Below are 23,884 nucleotides of genomic sequence, written 5' to 3'. Positions count from 1 at the left end.
AAATGATAGCAGATAGGAACAGGAATCCACAGGAAGGAATGAAGAACTCAAAAGTAATAAAGAACAAGACAAAAGTTAGAAGGGAAAAAAGACACAATACAATTTATATGAGGATCAACATAGACAAGCCCGAATTATAGTGTTACAGTGTCAGATGTCAGAATGACAGTTACCATGGTTGGGATGGGAAGCAGTTACTGACTGGGAAGGCACATGAAGGGCGCACAGACTATGCAAAATATTCTGTAGTTCCACCTTGAAAGTGAATATGCACAAACTTCATTCAGTTACCCACTTAATATTTGTGTCATTTACTGTGGGGATTTTAGCAACTAAAATAAAACTAATTTTTAAAATCTAGATGGTAAAAATAAATATAAAAATAATAAATACAAATAACTGGCCAGGTGCGGTGGCTCATGCCTGTAATCCCAGTACTTTGGGAGGCTGAGGCAAGAGTGTCGCTTGAAGTCAGAAATTCAAGATCAGCTTGGCCGACATGGTGAAACTCTGTCTGTACTAAAAATACAAAAATTAGCCAGGCGTGATGGTGCATGCCAGTAATCCCAGCTAGCTCAGAGGGTAAAGCAGGAGAGTAGCTTGAACCTGGAAGGCAGAGGCTGCAGTGAGCCGAGATCCTACCATGGTACTCCAGTCTGGGTGAGAGAGTGAGTGAGACTCTGTCTCAAAAAATCTATATATATAAGTAAATTAATAATATATAATAAAATTAAAAACAATATATACAAAATAAAATTAAATAAAAGCCAAATATTTATGGAAACTCAGTCTATTGAAGACAAGTGTAAAATGTGTCTGAGAAAATAAAAACAAATTTGAAATCTCTTTGAGGAAATAAAAGAACATGATTAAATATGTCCCTTTCTTCACTCAGGCAGCACAAACTTTATTAGTTTCTCTCCAAACACAGAGAACACATTATGTCACTGTGCTCACACTTGATGTTCCCATATTCTCTTTGTCTCTTTCCACCCCACTGCACCCACCAGGGGATTTGCATACTGTCCCATAGGGAGGACCTTCCCTTGGAAGTCTGAGATAAAAGCTCAGCTCTAACCTTGCCTTTATGATCAGGACTCCTCAGTGCACCTTCTCACAATGAGGTTCCCTGCTCAGCTTCTGGGGCTGCTAATGCTCTGGGTCCCTGGTAAGGACAGAAGGGAGATAAGGGAGGAGAATGGGGTGGGAGGGTGAGCTCTGTAGGTCCCATTACCTGTCCACATGCACGTCTTGACCTACAAGAAAAGGTGTATAAAGTTTAGAACTGCAAGAGTGAAAAATAGAAGATTCTTCACTCTTATAGTTCTAAATTTCATATCCTAGAAGGAAAAAGGACTGGTGCGCTTGTGAAAAGTGTGACACAGGAAGAGGAGAATAGTGTAGGCAACATCTTGAGGCCCCTTTGTGCCTTGTGAATGTTGGTTCTTTTTAAACCTGAATGTTTAGGAGTATGAACCAAAATCACACAAAAATTACTTAGCGTAAAGTAAATAACAGAAAGAATATCATTTTAATGGTTCAAAATGTTTGTACATAACCTTGCACTTCTCTCACTATTTCAGGATCCAGTGGAGATATTGTGATGACCCAGACTCCACTCTCCCTGCCCATCACCCTTGGAGAGGCGGCCTCCATCTCCTGCAGGTCTAGTCAAAGCCTCCTGCATAGTAATGGAAACACCTATTTGAATTGGTACCTGCAGAAGCCAGGACAGTCTCCACAGCTACTGATTTATAGGGTTTCCAACCGTTTTTCTGGGGTCCCAGACAGGTTCAGTGGCAGTGGGTTAGGCACCGATTTCACACTGAAAATCAGCAGGGTGGAGGCTGAGGATGTTGGGGCTTATTACTGCATGCAAGCTCTACAACATCCTATCACAGTGGTACAACACTGAACAAAAACCTCCCTTCTTACTGTGGTTCAGCTGCCCACATGTGTTGTTTATCTGGAGAGCAGACACTGTAGATTATCTTGGGAGGCTAAAGAGGAAGGTGCTGGAGAACCCAGGAGAATACATTACAGCTGAGGTCTCTTGATCATCAATATCTCAGTTACATCTCGGGTACCACGGTTTTAGTCCTTATCAGCTGCAAGAGTCTTGGCCTGGCAGAACCTGCAGGAGAATGGAGGGAGGTCAGTGTTCTCTGAACAACCAGCCATGTTGCAAGGGAAAGCTGAATCAAAGCTCATAGTAATCCTCTCTGCCTTGCCTATGTTCATTCATCAACTAAACACATTCAGCCTGACAGCCACCGAAATGAAACAGATTAGTGGTAATACAAAACTACCACATTCTTGGTTTTGATTTGGTTTAGCAGTTTAGCAGTTACTTATCAAGTACATGTACCTTGATAAGATTTGGTGATACTAAAACAGTTTCCCTTCCATCTTCTACCTTCTACTTTACACTTTTCTTTTCTTTTTTTTTGAGATGGAGTTCCGCTCTCGTTGCCCAGGCTGGATTGCAATGGCACGATCTCGGCTCACTGCAACCTCCGCCTCCTGGGTTCAAGCAATTCTCCTGCCTCAGCCTCCCGAGTAGCTGGGACTACAGGCACACACCACCATACCCAGCTAATTTTTGTATTTTTAGTAGAGATGGAGTTTCACCATGTTGACCAGGATGGTCTTGATCTCTCAACCTCATGATCCACCCACCTCACCCTCCCAAAGTGCTGGGATTACAGGAGTGAACCACTCACCCCCCTACACTTTTCTTAACATACATCTCTCTCTGGGACAGCAGAAGCACAGCATTTTATCCTATTTTTTTCAGGGAGTACTTGAGTGTATTTACATTCTAGATATATATTTACTAGATATATTTAATCATGTTAATCATAGAAGTAAATGGTTTGAATTGACAAATCAAAATGATCCTGCCTTTGATTAAGGACATAGTTATATGGCAGATGGCTACCTTTGCCAAGAAAATATATCCAATGGCAATTTAATTGTGTTTAATATACCTATGTATTATCTTTGCTGAATATGAAGTAGTATGGCAATATTTATGTATAAGAAAGATAACTCAAAAGAAACTCAATCCTTCTGACGGAAAATAAATATCCATAAGTAATTTATCATCTTTGGGGGCCTTTGAAAAGGAAAGAAAAAAATGAGGCAAAATGAATATGCAGATAAATACTGTTTGTAAAACAACAAAATATTATGCAGTTATTTATCAGTAGTACTCTATAAAAGAAATGCTAAAGAAAGTTCTGCAACAGAAGGAATGTAAGACTGAATAGAAACATAAAGCTATATAAGAGATGGACAGTGGAAAAGATATGTATATGGATAAATACAAATTAATATTGAATGCACACAACTATAGATGTAATGGTTCATAAATATTGCAATGCACATATAGCTGAATTGCATAAAAAATAACACAAAAAAGTAGTGTAAATGGAATTAAAAGATCTAACTCTTTCTGTTTTGGGAAGTGATAAATTAATATTTTGTACTAGGAAGCAATAAGGTGAGGATAGCTGCTATATAATAAATGATCGCATATTTCATAAGTTAACATAAGAAAAATATAATAAAATGACTAATCCAAAGAAAAGCAAGAAAGCAGGAAATCTGAAAAAAAAAAGATGGTAGATTTAACTCCAACTACCAATAATTTAGACATTATAAACAGACAAACTTTTCTAAGTAAATTTTTTAAATTATCAAACCAGAGTGAAATGAAAGGCTTATGCTGCTCATAAAATACACATTGCCATAAGATCATAAAATGGCCTTGAAAATTAAAAAAAATTAAAATTTAAAAAAAAATTTTGCATGAAAGTACATATCATGCAAAAACTGAGTTGAAGAAACCTGACATACTTTAAGGCAAGGGAGAAAAAGGGATATTTCATATTGATAAATGGGTCAATCTATTAGGAAATCATTAAAATGCTAAATCTTTGTAGACCCAAAATATAACTTTAAAATATATAAATCAAAAAGTGATTAAATAAAGTAAGAAAAAGTCAACTCCATGTTATGGTGGGAGACTTTATACTCAAGAGATGATAGAAAAGCAGAAAATAACATAATAAGGATTTAAAAGATTTGATCAATAGAATTATCACATTTAACCTAGCTAAAGAAGAAGAAAAGTATATTGTCACTTCAACTGGTATCGAAAAAAACATTGGATAAAATTTAGACCCTGTTTGTGTGAAAATGTCCTAAACAGACAGACACACAAACACACACACACACACACACACACACACACACAAAATCACATTAAATACTGAAAAATTGTTTTTCTACATTTTAGAACTAGATATTTTTAAAAGATATAAACTATCACTGTTTCTAGACAATACTGTAATGGATCTCTTAGGGCAAGACAAAGAAATAAAATGCATGAGTACTGAAAATAAAGAAAATGAATAGTTATTATTTGTAGATGGTATGATTGTTTGGATAGTAAACCAAAACCATAATCTAGAGATCTTCTTTGACATTTCAGTAGTGTTTTGTACAGTATCAAGACTTCACATCTTAGGCCACATGCAATGGTTCACACCAGTAATCCCCACACTTTGGGAGATCAAGGCAGGTGAATCACATGAGGCCAGGAGTTTAAGATGGACCTGGCCAAGATGATGAAATCCTGTCTCTACTAAAAATACAAAAGTTAGCCTGGTGGTGAACACCTACTCAGGAGGCTGAGACAGGAGAACAGCTTGAACCCTGGAGGCAGAGATTGCAGTGAGCCAAGATCTCACCACTGCACTCCAGCCTAGGTGATAGAGTGAGACTGTCTTAAAAAAAAAAAAAAAAAAAAAAAAAAAAAAAAAAAAAAAAACTTCACATCTTTTATTACCTATTCATAAGAATTTAATGTTTTATGATGCTTTAAAAAAGTATATTTTACAATTCCATCTCCAATTTTTTTGTTGCTAATGTTTTTTTTACACATTCTTCCTATATTTACTGACTTTTCTAAACATATTTATTCATTCAAAAATATTTATTTGCCTTTTCTACATTCACTCAATTTTTAAATGTCCTTTGAAAAACGTCCTGTTTTGTTTTTAAATGTCATGTACTAGCTAACAACATTAAATGGACTTTTAGAAATAAAATTATATATGCTCCTTACCAAATTTCTAAGGGCATCCCTACCAGATTTAGATACTTGACTTTCTGAAATATTTTCAAAAATAAGTTCTCTATTATTGATTCACCAAGAAAAAAAAAAACAAAAATAAATATTTTCTGTAAGGTTTGAATGAAGCAACTGAGATTTAAATGAGGCAACTGAGGCCAGTTATTGGAATAAAGAAATTTAATCAGCTCCTGGGCGAGGTTCTACAGTCCGACAGGAGGGGCCGGAGAAGTCGCGCTTCTCTTCTTGGGGCATGAGGTTTTATAGGGAGTGGAGGTAGCTGATTGACTGCCGGGAAACAAAGAGGAGGTAATTTCATTGGATATGAAGGGACCGGGCATGGACAAGGGGCTGGTCGAGAATATACAGGGCAAGCTTGCCATAGGGCAGGTCATTGGCAGGCTTTTTTAAAATTTCGGCGGGTGCAGGGCTGAGATTGGAATGTGGAAACGGGTACAGGAAGCCCGCGTGGAGAGGGCAAAAGCTGAGTAATGTGCTCAGAATGGTGACGTAGTTTTCAGGCGCGGAGAGTGAGGGGCGTGTCTACTCGGCTCCCAGCGAGGCAGCCAGGCTTACATTTTCCTGTTAGCATCTTAGTCTCTATGAGAAATAATCACCTCCATGTAGCTATTTTTACAGACTGCAAGCCCATTTGCTGATTGTCTACTGATGTTCTCTTGGCATAAAAATACAACAGTGAGTTCTAGAGAAGACCTGATTTTGTGCTGCCTGGATCATAAGGGAGAGACCAATAAAATAATTGAGAATATACCTGAAATTTTGAATTGTCAACTAACTGAGAATTAACAGAGATTCTGGCTTTTCAGAAAATCTAATTTGCCAAGAAGAATGGCTCCTCCTGCACCCCTAACGTTGCACCATATATCAGGACTCAGACTAACAGCTGGTGTCAGGTGATTCTAGTGGGCCTCGTGTAACATGAGGAAGGCAGTGGTTATTTTTCTATATATGAATTTGACTTTCTTTTCAGTTATATTTCTGCATAAAACATTATTTGAGGGTTTTCCAAGTGCTTTCATCAGAGTCAGGAAATTTTTCCATAATATGGCTTAGGATCAAGCAGTTTATTTACCTCAAAAAAAAAGTGAAGCAAAGTGTAGCCCAAGATCTTGTCATGTGCACAGGTGCAGCTTTCCCTTTACAGGGAAAAATCCTATCATGAGTCAAGCAAAGTTGGCACACAAACCCTTGTGCTATTGAATTGCTATGCTGTCAGATGTGGTGGACGCTCTGAAACACAAACTATAGATGTTTATTTATATCTTGAATATATCAAGAATATTTATATTTTGAAAATGAGCTATAGACTCATCATTGTTATGCCAGTTGAACAGCTTGAAATACTCTAGGTCTATATTCTTAGGGATGTGGTATTCTGGTTGATGGTTCTTAAACCAGTTATTCCATTACATTGGAAGAAATGATATGATAAGCATGTGATCATTTAGACTTAATAAAATACTAGGTAAATTGTCAACGTAGGGTGTTAGGGTGTGTGTTGGGGCCATAGTTCTAGCCCATATAAGGCAAGAGCAAATAGAATTGATTTTACATATTTTAGAGAGGAAGTACAGAAAATATGGAACCTAGGGGACCTTCTGGAATGTTTCTATTTATGGCCATTTCCAAAGGTAAAACTCAGAGAAGATTTCAATAGACATCAGGATGAAGTTCTAGGGAAGACAGTCGTGAAGCATTACATGCACTTGGATCTCCAGTGAGGCAAAGGGAAGATGAAACACATCATGGGATATGGAGTTGTAAACACCAGAGACAGTCTCCTGGTCAGCTTAAAAGTTGAAAAGCATATTTATTTTTTCTCTTTAATTTTATCGCTGAATCAGTTGTATCTGAGAAAAGCCATTATGACTGGTTAGGCAGAAAGGTGTTTATTATCATGAATTAAATGGATTGAAAACATCAAGGAAAACCAGAGTGGCGGGCTCAGGCAGCTCCAAGTACTCCTTTTGCTATTCCTTGACCACCACCTCCTCCCCTATGTTTTCCACAGTCAAGAAAGATACTTTCATTTTGATAGAAACCTGGCAAGTGAAGATATTGTGCCCATGGGACTGTGCTGCCTGGCTGTGACTCAATAACTCAGCACCAACTCAGCGTCCCCATGATTCCCAGGTAATATCACAGTAGCACAAATTGTCTGCAGAGAATGTGTTTCTACTTGAGACTATTTCACTTTGAGAAACATTTTTTTAGGTATTTTTTTGACAATATGAATTATTCCTCAGGAGTCCTTTTTGGCTCCAAAAGGGTCCCCATCATTCAGGACTAGGGAGGACAGAGCTGACAGCAGCCAGCCCAGGAGCGAAGCCTCAGCCCTAAGGTCTGAATCTCTGAGACTTTCACTCTTGCCAAGGTGCGGGATTTATATGCTTAATGCAGCTCCTGTGAATTTATAAGCAGTTTCCTTTCTTGAAGCTCCTGCCAGGCAACCCTGTGGACAGGGCCTGAGGTTCCTCCCAGGTCCTCAGCCCTGTGACTCAGGGGAGCAGCTGCTTTCTCAACAGCCCAGGGCGAGTGCCTGGCAGCTCTCAGGCACTGACAGCCTGAACATAGCCCTGGGTGAAGAACCCTATTCCAAATGTCTTCTCATTTATTGCAATTCCTGAAAGTCTGTCTCATTCTTAAACTCAAAGTCCACATTTTCACAACTGCTAAAGCTAGCATTTGCCACCTGGAAAATTAGAAATGTGAAGTCATTGTCATTCTCAGAGTGTGGCCTCTTCCAATGCCACCAGGTAAAGTTGCCCATATGTTCTCTTTGCTCCACACAACTTTACTTAGAATTATAGTGAAATGTAAAATGTGGGTGAAGCTCTTATCCCCTGCACAGAAACCATCCTCTTCTCCTTTGGTGCCTAGGGCCCCAGCTCTATCATGCCGGGCATGGTGAGGACAGTGAGCCTCTCCCAGCTCCAGAGAGGAGCAGGGATTAAGGGCATATGTGATTAACTCCACCATGTAATGTCAGGGGAGTGAAGGAGGGGCAGGACTCTGGGAAGAATTTGATCCTTCATAAGAATATGGAAGGTGAGGAGCTTTGCTTCACCTTCTAAAATCAATTATTTCAATTTAGATATGGGAGCAATGACACATGTTTCATTGCCCTGACTCCTTCCACATCTCCTCTTTCTCTTACAATATCTGTGACTCAGTCTGCCCCTCTCAGATTGTGTCCTGAAAATCTAATTTTCCCTCCTAATATAAAAACAAACCAACAAAGAAAACCCTCTTCCTCCTATTGAGGGACTGTGTTAAAGAAACTTCTCTTTCTGGGTCTGCTAGGGGACAAGTTTCAAATGCAGGAATTTCTGGACTTCCTGCCTCAGTCGGCTGGGGCTCTTTGATCACCTCCTCCATGCAGGCCATGTAGAATTCTTTGTCTGATCTTCTGGTGCCCTGGAAAGCCGGGTGGGACTCTTTTGTCCCACATTCCTGTGGAAAGCTCTGTCAGGAGGAAGTTCTGTAACTGATGGTTGTGCAAGTAGCCAATCCAGTATCAGAGTCAAAGATCAATCACTCCAGAGGTAGTTTGAAGGAATTCCTCTCATTGGATGAGAACATGAATGGGAGGGAATAACTCAAGGGCTAAAACTTCAGCTGCTCCTATCTGAATGGATTTCCCTCTCTGGGTTCCCTTCCCACATCATGTGGGAGCTCTCTCTCTCTCTCTTTCTCTCTCTCTCTCTCTCTCTCTAATAAATTGCTCTTCCACAAAATGCTTTGGGTCCATGATTTTATTTGAACGGTAAACTTACTGGGCCTCCGGAACCCCTTTCGCCATTCTTTGACGTTAGAGAGGCCAAGAACCTACGATCTGGGTACTCCCCTGGTAACACTATCATGGGCAGATCTGACCCCTAAACTCTGTGATACCCAGATCATATAAGAGATAATCATGGGATTTTACCCAAGAGATTTTCTAGCTAAAAAGAAATCTCATGCTAGCTCTTCTCTCAGAACAATTTTCTCTGTCTCTTGCCATAACTGACACCAGATAACAAGGTGGAAATATTTCCTAGACCAGAGGACAACCATGCACTCATTGAGTTAAAAGACATCTCTTCCCCTTACATTAGTTCCTAATGCTTTCTTTAAATTGCCACAGTCTTACTGGTTTCACACAACATAAATGTATTACCCTGTTCTGGAGGTCAGAAGTCTCACTGAGCTAATGATAAGGTGTCAGTAGGGCTGTAATACTTCTGGAGGCTCCAGAGGAGAGAACTGGATCCTCTGATTTTTATTTTCAAGGTGCTCCCAGATTTCTGGTTCCATGGCCCCTTCCTTCCTTAAATTACATCCCTCCCCATTGTCCCCCCCTTTTTTTTTTTTTTTTTTTTTTTTTTTTTTTTTTTGCTGTGGAAGGTAGAAATCTTGTAATACAGCTCCGATGACTGGAGGAACATCAGGGTTCTTGGTCTCATGTCAGATTGCATAAAATGACAGGGACACATGAGGAGTGGTTTTAAGGAAAAGTTTAATATGCAAGAAAGAAGGAAGAAGAAAAACAGCTCCTCCATACAAGACAGAGGAAATGGGAAAAGTGGCTGATCTTAAGAGGTGGCTTGAGGAGGTGGTGTTGGATTTGCATAGGGCTCAGGTAATTTCTTTGACCAGGCATATCTTTCCCTTAGCCTGGGAAAAAACTGGCCCTCCCACCATAGCCTTTTAATATGCAAATGCAGAGTGACATAATGTTCTACACACATGGGGATATGTGAGGGCAGCTATATTGCCAGGCACATGTAGGGGCAAGGAAGAAGATAGCTTCCTGAATGGCTAGTTTGGGTGAACCCAGTTTCTAATGTCTGGGTTCCTGTGAGACCGGCACGTCTGCCGGGGACTCTTGGCCAGCAAGAGGGTTCCGACCTGAATAGGGGAGTGTGCAGAAAAAGAGAGGACAGGCAAGCAGGGTCTGGAGGGCTGACTAAGCAATGCTTAGACAGCAATTTTATTTTGCACATAGTTAGTATATATGTCTTTGTCCTACTTAATTTGCAGGAACAGACACCATTATCTCATACATCAAAGGGAACAAAAAGTCCTCAGGATACAAGCTTAGGCAGCAGATAACACAATAGTAAAATCAGATACAATATCGGATACAATTAAGTCATGCAGGTGGGTCTCATTATTGGGTCGTGCAGGTGGGTCTCATTACCGGGGTGAGGAAACCTATAGATAAGAAGTTAATGATCTATACAAGGCACCAGAGAGGCAGTAAACCTATTATCTTTGCAAACAGCAGTCACAAGAACAAGTACAGGACCCCACAATAGTGGGTAAACAAAGTCATAAATGCAGGAACAGAAAATAGACACAATGTCTTCTCAGACCACATAGGCATCACATCATGGTCCAGTAAAATTATTTTCATAGATCCTTTGATTTCAGTTCATCTTTCCCATAGCTCGACTGCCTCCAATGGGAAACTGTGTCCAGGCTCAAGCTCACCATATGCTGAGGCCCAATTCCGAGGGTCTTCACATGGGAGCATTCCCCACACTAATGGCCAACATTTGCATAGCAAAGTTTCCAACCTGGTTCTAAGAAATGTTTCCAGCCTGGTTCCTGCTAGACAAGAAACGTTTCCGGCCTGGTTCCTGCTAGACAAGAAAAGTTTCCAGCCTGGTTCTTGCTAGACAAGAAACGTTTCTGGAGTTGCTTTAAAAGAAACAAAGCCTTCCCAAGGACCCCTTTTCCTCTCTATCTGCCTAAAATAATTTCTTACTAACTCGTATAACACTTAGGTTCCAGAGACTGAGACATGGACATCTTTTGGGGTGAGACATTATTAATTCCACCAACAATAAATATATTCCCCAAAATTGTCCTTCTCTAAAGTAAAATTTGAAGAATCACAAAGTGTTTTTATGAAGCAAGAGCATATGTTTTGTGAGTTTTAACTGTTGGGGTATGCGCACTCCACCATCTCTCATGTAGATTTATTGATGTGTAGATAGTCTTAGAGGATTTTTAAATTTTGTGACCCAGTGTAAACAAAACAGTATCTGAGACAGGTCTCAATCAATGTATAGGTTTATTTTTCCAAAGATAAGGCTTATGGCCTGTGACACAGCCTTAGGAGGTCCTGCAAACATGTGTCCATGGTGGTTTGATTACACATTGGTTTTATACACAAAAACATAAATCAGTACCTGTAAGATACACGTTAGTTTTTCCTGGAAAGGTGGAATATCTTGAAGCAGTGGCTGCCAGGTCATAGGCGAGTCAAAGCTTTCCTGATTGGCAACTGGTTGAAAGAGTTAAGCTCTGCCTAAAGACTTGGATTCATCATAAAGAAATGCTTGGCTTTGGATAAGGGAGTGTGGAAGCCAAGGTTCTTGTCACATAAATGAATCCTATGGGCAGCAGAAAAAGGAGTTGGTGAATGTTGCTTATCAGTCCTGAAAAGAAGTCAGACTCTTTGGAAAAGACTTAGTAAGAGGAAGAGATTCTCTACAGAATGCAAATTTTTCCCTCACAACAGGCAGCTTTGCAGGGTCACTTCAGAATATGTCAAAGAAATACTCACACCTGTAATCCCAGCAGTTTGGGAGGCCGAGGCGGGTGGATCACAAGGTCAAGAGATTGAGACCATCCTGGTCAACATGGTGAAACCCCGTCTCTACTAAAAAAAAATACAAAAAATTAGCTGGGCATGGTGGCGCATGCCTGTAATCCCAGCTACTCAGGAGGCTGAGGCAGTAGAATTGCCTGAACCCAGGAGGTGGAGGTTGCGGTGAGCCGAGATCGCGCCATTGAATTCCAGCCTGGGTAACAAGAGCGAAACACTGTCTCAAAAAAAAAAGAAATACTTTTAGGGTAAAATATTTTGATTTTCTTCAGGACCTATTGTCTGTCATGTTGGAGTATGGTATCTTATTGCCACAAAGCATACCTTGAGATTGTGTCAGTCCAAAAATCTCTGTTGTAATGAGAATGCTGGTCAGTTGTGTCTGAACTAGAAAGAGAGGAGAGTATAATGAGGCACATCTAAACCCACCTGCCAGTCATGGCCTAACCTAGTTTTTTAGATTTCTTTGAAGTTCTCTCTGCCAAAAGAGGAGCCCATTCAGCTGGTTGGTAGCTTACAACATAATTTTTGGCTGTAACATATGGAAAAAAAAACTGCATAAATTCAATCTGTAATAAATTGGTAAAAAAATAATTAAGTTCTTCTTGAATATTCCTATGTGTAAAAGAAAGAGAGGTGATAAGAATTCAGATGAGAAATATCCCCTCATACAAAAGATTAATGATTTTTTTACTATCCTAGTTTGGGTCTACTAGCAATGAGGATTCCTGTTTAGGCAGCAAATTTACACTGGGAGGAAAGAAGGAAAGTGAAGGAGGGAACAGAACATGAATGTTAAAAGACACACCAACAACCCACCTGACTCGTGATAACTGAAGATCAACCAAATGTGGAAACATGAACTAAATTCCTCTGGGCTATTCCACCTGGGAGACGAGGAAACTGGAATATGTATCCACCCCATCCTGTCCTCACTGATTGTGAGCTCTCTCTTGTTCTCTTTTAAGCTGCTGTAATAGATTCCTTTTCACTGTGCAATTCATAAAGAAAAGAAATTTATTTTCTCACACTTCTGGAGAATGGGAAATTTAAGAACAAGGCATAGGCAGGTTAATGCCTGCTTTCTCTGCTTTCAAGATGATGCCTGGAGCGTTGAGTCCTTCAAAGGAAGGAAGGACATACCTTAACATGACAGAGGAGCGGAAGAGAGAGGGAGATCCCAGCCCCATAATCCCTGTTTATAATGGTATTAACATATTCCACTAGAGGGCTCCAGCCTCATGAACTAAACACATTTCAATAGGCCCCACCTGGCAATACCATTACACTGAGAATTAACTTTCCAACAGATGAATCAAGGAGGATGTAGTCAAACTGTAGCACTTTCCTAAGAGGTACACATTCCAGGCCATGTGGCCAGCAATACATGCAGGCAGAGCTCTCTGCCCAAAGATCATAAAGAACATAAGACATATATATGGCCATTGGAATTCAGCAGATGTACAGCAAAGGGGAAAGCCCTAGACTACAGATGGGGACTGCTCATTCATCATGATATAGTCAACCCTTGAATAACTCAAGATTGAAATTTGCAGATCCATTTATATTTTCTTCTGTGTGTGTCACCTGTGAGCAAGCACTTAATAAGTAAATACATTTTCTCTTTTTTATGGTTTTCTTAATAAAATATTTTCTTTAGCATACTTTATTGGAAGAATATAGTATATAATATATGTAATGTAAAAAAAGTGATAATCAACTATTTATTTTATCACTAAGGCTTCCAGTCCAAATTAAGCTCTTAGTACTTAAGTTAGGGATGCAGAAGTTCTACACAGGTTTTCACCTGCACCAGTGGTCAGTGCCCTAACCTCCACATTGTTCAGGGGTCAACTGCTCTTTCAATCTGCAGCTGCATGTCTTTGAAACAGGATCTTGACAGGTGGGTTACAGGTAAAGGAATCCAGAAAATAACATCTCAAACTATGCTGCATTGGTATGATGATTATGTAAAACCAAAGGCATTTAGAAAGCAGCAAATGCCCAGAAAGGCTTTTCCTAAATATCCCTTATCTGCCTAAAAGCAGATTCTCCAGAAGAAAACCAATTGTAAAGAAAATTCTTGCTGAGAAATTTTATATCCGGGAAGATTAACACACAACAGGAATCAAAAATAGAAGGGACTGGACGTTGACACTTTATCCAGACAGGCTATTACCTGTTCTTTTGAGGATGCACTTCTGTTCTCATCTATTCTCTCTAGGTTGCCTACACTTTCCAATTCCCTTTTTCTAGAAAATTACCCTGCTATGATACCCCACTGCACTTTAAATGAATTTTGTTTGCCTTTTCTCTTATTAATCTTCCTTTTGTCAGTTCATTTTCAGCAGTCAGAGGACAAATGGAACTTTCTTCCTTTCTCCCAATATAAGCAAGTTCTCTTAAAATTCAGGTTGCTCACAAAGCATCAGAAAGGACTGTGCCAGGCTACAGCACTGTGATTTTGCTGCCCTGGTCAGGCATCGGTAAAATTTTGTGGAGCTCTAGGCTGCTGCCCACTGATGCTGACGTAGTTGGATCCACTTCCCCTGCTACTGAGCCAGGATATGACATTTTGGGGCACATTAGAGATGTGAGATATAACGAGTGCAAATCTGGGTCCAGTTTCATCTGGGTTCAACTGATTTCTCCATGTACATAGGCAATTGCTTGATAAGAGATTGAGTGTCTGTTTCCTAAAGATGTTAAGAGGAAGGCTGGTGTCTGGGTCAGGATGATGTCCCACTCACTGATAAAAAAAAACAGAAAGTGTCATTGATGGTGCATGACAGAGAGATGATACTTGCAGTGGCCGCCCTCATTAAGAAAGATGATCTTTGAGAAATAATACTCAATGCAGAAAAGAAGGTCAACTACAAAAGTGCCCAAAACAAGAATAAGGTGCTGTTCATTTAGTGTCTGTGTTTTAAAGAGACCTGTGGCTCTTGATAATGGATCTGTGAGTGCTGCATGCACTGTGGAAACACAATATCTTCTTTGTGTATCTGTAGTAAATTGCTTGATCTTAAGCTGCTAAGAACTATGGCATAACCCCGTTACCTAATACTTACAAATATATAGCACAATATAAATAAATTTTATTTAAAAATTTTTTAGAAAGGAACAAAGTTAAAGTCACAGAAATGTTGCAAGTATAGTGCAAAGTACCCCCTTCCCTAACCAAAATCATGTAAGAGTCTTTTGAAGACCTGAGAATCCTACCATCTAACATTTACTATGTGTTTCCACAAACAAGAATATTCTCCCAAATTATCCCCAAACACCAATGAAATACATTATTCCATCAACTCCTGGAGAATATTTCAAATTGTCAAAAAATATCCCCAAAATGTTTCTCATAACAAAATAGTAACCGATAGAAACAAATTCTCTGCAGACAACTTTATGCTACGCTGGTCTTATCTGAGACACCTGGGGACACTGAGCCGGTGCTGAGTTGCTGAGATGAGCCAGACCTGCAGCTTTGCCCAGCCTGCCCCATTCCCTGCTCATTTGCATGTTCCCAGAGCACTTCCTCCTGCCCAGAAGACTTAACTAATAGGCTGGTCACACTTCATGCAGAATCAGATCCAGTCAGAATACAGTATGGACATGAGGGCCCCCTCTCAGCTCCTGGGGCTTTTGCTGCTCTGGCTCCCAGGTAAGGAAGGGGAACACTAAGAATTTACTCAGCCGAGTGTGGTCAGTACTGCCTGGCTATTCAGGGAAGTTCTCTAACAACATGACTAATTGTATGGACATTTGCTTTTATGTTTCCAATCTCAGGTACCAGATGTGACATCCAGATGACCCAGTCTCCACTTTCCCTGTCTGCATCTGTAGGAGACAGAGTCACCATTACTTGCCAGGCGAGTCAGGGCATTACCAATGATTTAGCCTGGTATCAGCAAAAACCAGGGAATGCCTCTAAGCTCCTGATCTATGAGGCATCCAGTTTACAAAGTGAGGTCCCATCAAGGTTCAGCGGCAGTGGATCTGGGACAGATTTTACTCTCACCATCAGCAGCCTGCAGCCTGAAGATTTTGTAACTTATTACTGTCAATGATATAACAGTTACCCTCTCACAGTGTTACAAACCCAAACATAAACCCCCAGGGAAGCAGATGCATGAGACTGGGCTGCCCCAGCTGCTCCTCTTATCAGCTGAGAGTGTTCCTCAGATACAGTCACACTCTGATGGTGTTGGTAGAGGGTTATACAAAGTCATTTCTACACCCTAATTCTTTTCTCTTTCTCAGCCCCAACTGCACAGATATAGCAATGCCTCTCCTGATTTAACAAAGACAGAGATCATTACACCTGAGGAATCTAGTTTATGGCTTCAATTGGAATTAATATAACAGAGAAGATAATTTAAGTAAGAGTTGTCTTAATACAGAGAATTAGAGTCTGAGCTACTGAAGTCTAAATAAAATGTAAAGATAAATCTCTAATTATAATGTTTTGTTTGCAAAGAAATATTTGGCAAATGGCGCATACAGAAAAATTCAGTGGTCTTCAATATGTTTAAAGAACAAAGAGAAGACTAGAGTTTTATGACAAAGGGAAAACTTTACCTATTGCTATTTGAGAAAGTTTATTGGCACTAGAAGGATTGGGATTTGGCAAGCTCACACTCGTAAGCAGTGGTGGACAAAGTGAATTCTAGAATTATATCAAGTTATATCAGAAGTTGTGGGTAAATTTGGTTTCAGGTTACAACAAGCCAAAGCAGTGAAGCTTCCAAATAGTTTTGTTACTGAAATGCCAGGGATTTGGAGTAGATCTTGCTGCTCACTACACAGAAAGGCAATCACTAAGACAGTAAGTATTGCCAAGGAGCAGCTTTTAATCAGGTGCTGCAGCTGAGGAGATGGGACATCATTCTCAAATGTATCTCCCCGACCAATTAAAATTAGGGGTTTAAATAGCAGGGAAGAAATGTGAGAAAACATGAATTAGGGAGTGGTAAGGAAGATAATTTGGTCAACAGGAAGCGGGAGGTCAGTTAGGCAATCATAATGGGTAAAGGATTTAATGTCTCACTGTCCTGATTCAGTGATATGTAAGTACAGTTTTTCAATAGTATCGGGGGGCCTGATGGTTGGTTTCCTGAAAAAAGAACTCAGATAAGACAAATGTAACTATCTTGAGTTTTAAGACTGGGGGAGTCCATTTCTATGTTTATTCAATAAACCATAAACGTTAGTTCCATGGGATAATAGGGCCTATTTCAATTGCATTCTAGAAATAATATTTTGGCTCCTGAATGCCTTTCCACTCTGGTTTCTTGGCTCTGTTGAGTATGACAAGAATGACCCAATTCCTACGATTAACTTTCACACTATAAGCTATCAAAGTCAAGGATATAGTAGTCAGGAAAGTTGATATTAGAAGCAGGATTCTCTAGTCCTCTGATTTCCCTCAGAAATCAGAACTGCATCTGCACCTGAAGTATGGGTATCTAACCATGTGGTCTTCAGTCCTTTCTGGAAGTTTAGGGGTGAGGGCGCTAATGCTCTCAGCTTCCTACAGCATCTTTCCAGGTGTTTTCCAGTCCTCACCTCTGTTCCTGTGTCTGTCTTAGGTACCAATGGAGAATATTGAGTCATCCATTTCCGACTACCAAATCTCATGGGAGGACCTCTTATTGGGCAACTCTATAGGACACAAGAGAGGCAAAAAGGGATATTTACTTAAGTTAAAATAATTTTTCCCCCAATGAGGCCATTTAAAAAAATTATATTAAAAGCCACATATTGAAAACACACCCAGCATTATGTTCTGATTAATGCAAATTTATATGTGTAAATATTTTCAAGATTGTAAAGGTTGAAAAAATAAGTATTTGTCCATGGAATGATCAAATATGTCTATAATTAAACAGAATAAACATTTTTTGACAATTTGTATTCAGTGAAATAAAGAAATATATTTTAAATCTGTGGAAAAACACTTCCGCCAAGATGTCTGGATAGGAACAGCTCCAGAGCTCAGTTCCCAGCAAGAGCGATGCAAAATGCAAGTGATCTCCACATTTGCAACCGAGGTGCCAAGTTCATCTCAATGGGACTGGTTGGATAGTGGGTGTAGCCCAAGAAGGGCAAATCAAGGCAGGGTGGGGTGCTTCCACACCTGGGAAATGCAACAGGCCAGAGGACCCTTCCTCCTACACAATGGAGGCCAACGCAATGTCTCTAGCCACTCCAGAGCTCCAGTTCGGATGCTGCACTTCTCCCGTGGTCTTTGCAGCCCATAAACCAGGATATCCCCACTTGTCAACAGCCACTGTGGGTTCCCAGGGCACATCTGGGCAGCAAATTCAGCCAGTGCCACAAGTTCTAGGCACAAATCTGAGTAGCCGTGTTGACTGATGCCTGGAGTGTTTGCGTGACAGAGCCACCTGTACCCAAGAGAAAGGGTGCTGAAGGCAGGAAGCCACATGATCTGGCTTCACAGGTCCCACCCCCATGGAGACCAGCAAACTGAATCCCACTGGCTTGAGATTTTTGCAGCCAGTACAGCAGTTTGAGCTCAACCCTGGATGGTTGAGCTCCGCAACCTGTTAGCAAGGGGTGTCCACTATTACTGAGGCAGCTCTAACTTTACCCATGTAAACAAAGCACAAAGAAGTTTACACAGCAGCTGGGTGGAGCCCGCAGTAGCTCAACAAGACCTCTGAAGGCAGACTGTGACTAGACTCCATCCTTGCTGGGCAGGGCATCTCTGAAAAACGGCAGCAGCTTGTCAGGGAATTATAAAGCCACACCTTCCCCAGACAGAGCACCTGGGAAAAGGGGTTGTTGTGAGTTCTGCTGCAGCAGACTTAAATGTTCCTGCCCAGAAGCTCCAAAGGGAGCAACAGAGCCACGGCACAGCACATGAGCTCTGACAAGGGATAGGCTGTCTCCTCAAGCAGCTCCCAGATCCCTGTATATCCAAAGAGTCGCCTCATATAGGAGAGCTCTGGCTGAGAACTGGCAAGTACCCTTCTAGGACGAAGCCACCAGAGGAAGAAACAAGCAACAATTCTTGCTGTTCTGCAGCCCCTACAGGTGATTCCCAGGCAAGCAGTCTGGAGTGGACCTCCAGCAGTCCTGCAGCAGAGGGGCCTGACTGTTAGAAGGAAAACTAAAAAAGAAAAAAATAGCCTCAACATCAACAAAAAGGACATGCACTCAGAGACCCCATCCAAAAGTCACCAACTTCAAAGAACAAAGGTAAATAAATCCATGAAGATGGGAAGAAACCAGTGAAAAAAGGATGAAAACACCAAAAACCAGAATGCCTCTCCTCCTCCAAAGGATCACAACTCCTCACCAGCAAGAGAACAAAAGTGGATGGAGAATGAGTTTGACAAATTGACAGAAGCAGGCTTCAGAAGGTGGGTAATAACAAACTTCTCTGAGCTAAAGGAACATATTCTAACTTGATGCAAATAACCTAAGAACACTGAAAAAAAGGTTAGATGAAATGCTAACTAGAATAAACAGATTAGAGAAGAATATAAATGACTTATTGGAACTGAAAAACAAAGCACGAGGGCTTCGCGAAGCATACACAAGTTTCACTAGCTGAATCGATCAAGCAGAAAAAAGGATATCAGAGATTGAAGATCAACTCAATGAAATAAAATGAGAAGGCAAAATTAGAGAAAAAAGAGTGAAAAGAAATGAACAAAGGCTCCAAGAAATATGGGATTATGTGAAAAGACCTAATCTACATTTGATCAGTGTACCTGAACGTGATGGGGAGAATGAATCCAAGCCAAAAAACACTCTTCAGGATATTATCCAGGAGAACTTCTCCAACGTAGCAAGGCAGGTCAACATTCAAATTCAAAAAAAACAGAGAACACCACAAATATATTCCTCAAGAAGAGCAACCCCCAAGGCACATAATCGTCAGATTCACCAAGGTTGAAATGAAGGAAAAAATACTAAGGGCAGCCAGAGACAAAGGTCAGGTTACCCACAAAGGGAAGCCCATCAGACTCACAGCAGATCTCTTGGAAGAAACTCTACAAGCCAGAAGAATGTGGGGGCCAATATTCAACATCCTTAAAGAAAAGAACTTTCAAACCTAAATTTCATATCCAGCCAAACTAAGCTTCATAAGTGAAGGAGAAGTAAAATCCTTTACGGATAAGCAACTGCAGAGAGATTTCATCACCACCAGGCCTACCTTACAAGGGCTCCTAAAGAATGCACTAAACATGGAAAGGAACAACCACTACCAGCCACTGCAAAAGCATATCAAATGGTAAAGACCATCAACACAATAAAGAAACTGCATCAACTAATGGGCACAACAACCAGCTAGTATCAAAATGGCAGGATCAAATTGACACATGATAATATTAAACTTAAATGTAAACAGGATAAATGCCCCAATCAAAAGACACAGACTGGAAAACTGGATAAAAGGTAAAGACCCATTGGTGTGCTGTATTCAGGAGACCCATATCACATGCAAAAACACATATAGACTCAAAATAAAGAGAGGAAAGAAGATTTACCAAGCAAATGGAGAGCCAAAAAAAAAAAAAAAAAAAAAAGCAGGGGTTGCAATCCTAGTTTCTGATAAAACAGACTTTAAACCAACAAAGATCAAAAGAGACAAAGAAGGGCATTACATGATGGTATAGGGATTAATGCAACAAAAAGAGCTAACTATCCTAAATATATATGCATCCAATAGAGGAGCACCAAGATACATAAAGCAGGTTCTTAACAACCTACAAAGAGACTTAGACTCCCACACAACAGTATTGGGAGACTTTAACAATCCACTGTCAATATTAGACAGATCAACGAGACAGAAAATTAACAAGGATATCCAGGACTTGAACTCAGATGTGGACCAAGCAAACCTAATAGACATCTATAGAACTCTCCACCCCAAATCCACAGAATATACATTCTTCTCAGCAACACATTGCACCTACTCTAAAATTGACCACATAATTGGAAGTAAATTACTCCTCAGCAAATGCAAAAGAACAGAAATCATAACAACCAGTCTCTCAGACCACAGTGCAATCAAATTAGAACTCAGAAAGAAGAAATTCATTCAAAACTGCATAACTACATGGAAACTGAACAACCTGCTCCTGAATGACTACTGGATAAATAATGAAATGAGGTTAGAAATAAAGATGTTCTTTGAAATGAATGAGAATGAAGACACAAGATACCAGAATCTCTGGGATACATTTAAAGCAATGTCTAGAGGGAAATTTATAGCACTAAATGCCCAAATGAAAAACAAGGAAAGATCTAAAATTGACAACCTATGGTCAAAATTGAAAGAACTAGAGAAGCAAGATCAAACAAATACAAAAGCTAGCAGAAGACAAGAAATAACTAAGATCAGAGCAGAACTGAAGGAGATAGAGACACAAAAAAACTCTTCAAAAAAACAAATTCAGGATTTAAAAAAAAAAAAAATGAAAAAAAAAAGACCACTAGCCAGACTAACAAAAAAGAAAAGAGAGAAGAATCGAATAGATGCAATAAAAAATGATAAAGGGGATATCATCACCAATTTCACAGATATATAAAGTACCATCAGAGATTAAAACAAACAACTCTATGCACATAAACCAGTGAATCCAGAAGAAATGGATAAATTCCTGGACACTTACACCCTCCCAAGACTAAACCAGGAAGATGTTGAAACCCTGAATAGACCAATAAGAAGGTCAGAAGTTGAGGCAGCAATTACTAGTCTACCAACCAAAAAAATTTCAAGTCCAGACGGCTTCACAGCCAAATTCTACCAGACATACAAAGAGGAGCTGGTACCATTCCTTTTGAAACTATTCCAAACAATACAAAAAGAGGGCATCCTCCCTAACTTATTTTATGAGACCAACATCATCCTGATACCAAAACCTGGTGGAGACACAACTAAAAAAGAAAATTTCAGGCCAATATCCATGATGAACATTGATGCAAAAATTTTCAATAAACACTGGCAAAGGAAATGTAACAGCACATCAAAATGCTTATCCATCATGATCAAGTAGGCTTCATCCCGGGGATGCAAGGCTGGTTCAACATTTGCCAATCTATAAATGTAATCCATCACTTAAACCGAAGCAAAGTCACAAACCACATAATTATCTCAATAGAATCAGAGAAGACCTTTGACAAAATTCACTAGCCCTTTATGCTAAAAATTCTCAATAAACTAGGTATCAGTGGAACATATCTCAAAATAATAAAAGCTATTAACAACAAACCCACAGCCAATATTATACTGAATGGGCAAAAACTGGAAGCACTCCTTTTGAAAACTGGCACTACACAAGGGTGCCCTCTCTTACCATTCCTATTCAAAACAGTATTGGAAATTCTAGCCAGAGCAATTAGGCAAGAAAAAGAAATAAAGGGTATTCAATTAGGAAAAGAGGAAGTCAAATTGTCTCTATTTGCAGAAGACATGATTGTGTATTTAGAAGACCCCATTATCTCAGCACAAAATCTCCTTAAGATGATAAGCAATTTCAGAAATGTCTCAGGATACAAAATCAATGTACAAAAATCACAAGCATTCCTATACACCAATAACAGACAAACAGAGAGCCAAATTATGAGCAATCTCCCATTCACAATTGCTACAAAGAGAATAAAATAGCTAGGAATACAACTAACAAAGGATGTGAAGGACCACTTCAAGGAGAGCTACAAACTACTGCTCAAGAAAATAAGAGAGGACACAAACCGACAGAAAAACATTCCATGCCCATGGATAGGAAGAATCAATATTGTAAAATTGGCCATACTGAGCAAAGTAATTTATAGATTCAATGCTATGCCCATCAAGCTACCATTGACCTTCTTCACAGAACTGGAAAAAAAGCACCTTAAACTTCAAATGGAACCACAAAAGAGCCTGCATATCCAAGACAATCCTAAGCAAAAAGAATAAAACTGGAGGCATCATTCTACCTGACTTCAAACTATACTACAAGGCTACAGTAATCGAAACAGCATGGTACTGGTACCAAAACAGAGACATAGACCAATGGAACAGAACAGAGGCCTCAGAAGGAACACTACACATATAAAATCATCTGATATTTGACAAACCTGACAAAAACAAGCAGTGGGGAAAGGATTTCCTGTTTAATAAATGGTGTTGGGAAAACTGGCTAGTAATGTGCAGAAAGCAGAAACTGGACCCTTTCCTGACACCTTACACTAAAATTAACTCCAAATGGATTAAAGATCTAAACGTAAGACCGAACACCATAAAAACCCTAGAAGAAAGCTTAGGCAAAACCATTCAGGACATAGCATAGACAAGGAATCCATGACTAAAACACCAAAAGCAGTGACAACAAAAGACAAAATAGACAAATTGGATCTAATTAAATGTAAGAACTTCTGCACAGCAAAAGAAAGAATCATTAGAGTGAACTGGCAATCAACAGAATGGTAAAAAAAAAATTTTCAAGCTACCCAACTGACAAAGGGCTAATATCCAGAATCTACAAGGAACTAAAACAAATTTACAGAAAAAAAAAAAAAAAAAAAAAACCCCATCAAAAAGTGGGCAAAGGATATGAACAGACATTTTTCAAAATAAGACATTTATGCAGCCAACAAACATATGAAAAAATGCTCATCATCACTGGTCATTAGAGAAACGCAAATCAAAACCACATTGAGATACCATCTCACACCAGTTAGAATGGCGATCATTAAAAAATCTAAAGACAACAGATGTTAGAGAGGATGTGGAGGTATAGGAACACTTTTACACTGTTGGTGGGAGTGTAAATTAGTTCAACCATTGTGGAAGACAGTGTGGTGATTCCTCAAGGACCTAGAAATAGAAATTCCATTTGCTCCAGCAATCCCATTACTGGGTATATACACAAAGGATTATAATTCATTCTATTATAAAGACACATGCACATGTATGTTCATTGTGACACCGTTTACAATAGCAAAGACTTGGAACCAACTCAAATGCCCATGAACGATAGACTGGATAAAGAAAATATGGCACATATACACCATGGAATACTACACAGTCATAAAAAACGATGAGTTCATGTCCTTTGCAGGGTCATGGATGGATCTGGAAACCATCACTCTCAGTAAACTGACAC

The 23,884-nt window shown here is 39.7% G+C and overlaps 1 gene segment (V, D, J or C); it reads left to right on the top strand.

Annotated features, from left to right (window-relative positions):
• Positions 1 to 23,884, top strand: part of LOC105731229 (immunoglobulin kappa variable 2-29-like) — a 356,755-nt gene that overhangs the window by 128,992 nt on the left and 203,879 nt on the right.

Source organism: Aotus nancymaae, unplaced genomic scaffold (genome assembly GCF_030222135.1).
Source record: "Aotus nancymaae isolate 86718 unplaced genomic scaffold, 86718_ANA_hifiasm-v0.15.2.pri h1tg000017l, whole genome shotgun sequence".
In the NCBI taxonomy this organism is placed as follows: Eukaryota; Metazoa; Chordata; class Mammalia; order Primates; family Aotidae; genus Aotus; species Aotus nancymaae.
This window is presented reverse-complemented; position numbering and strand designations above follow the sequence as displayed.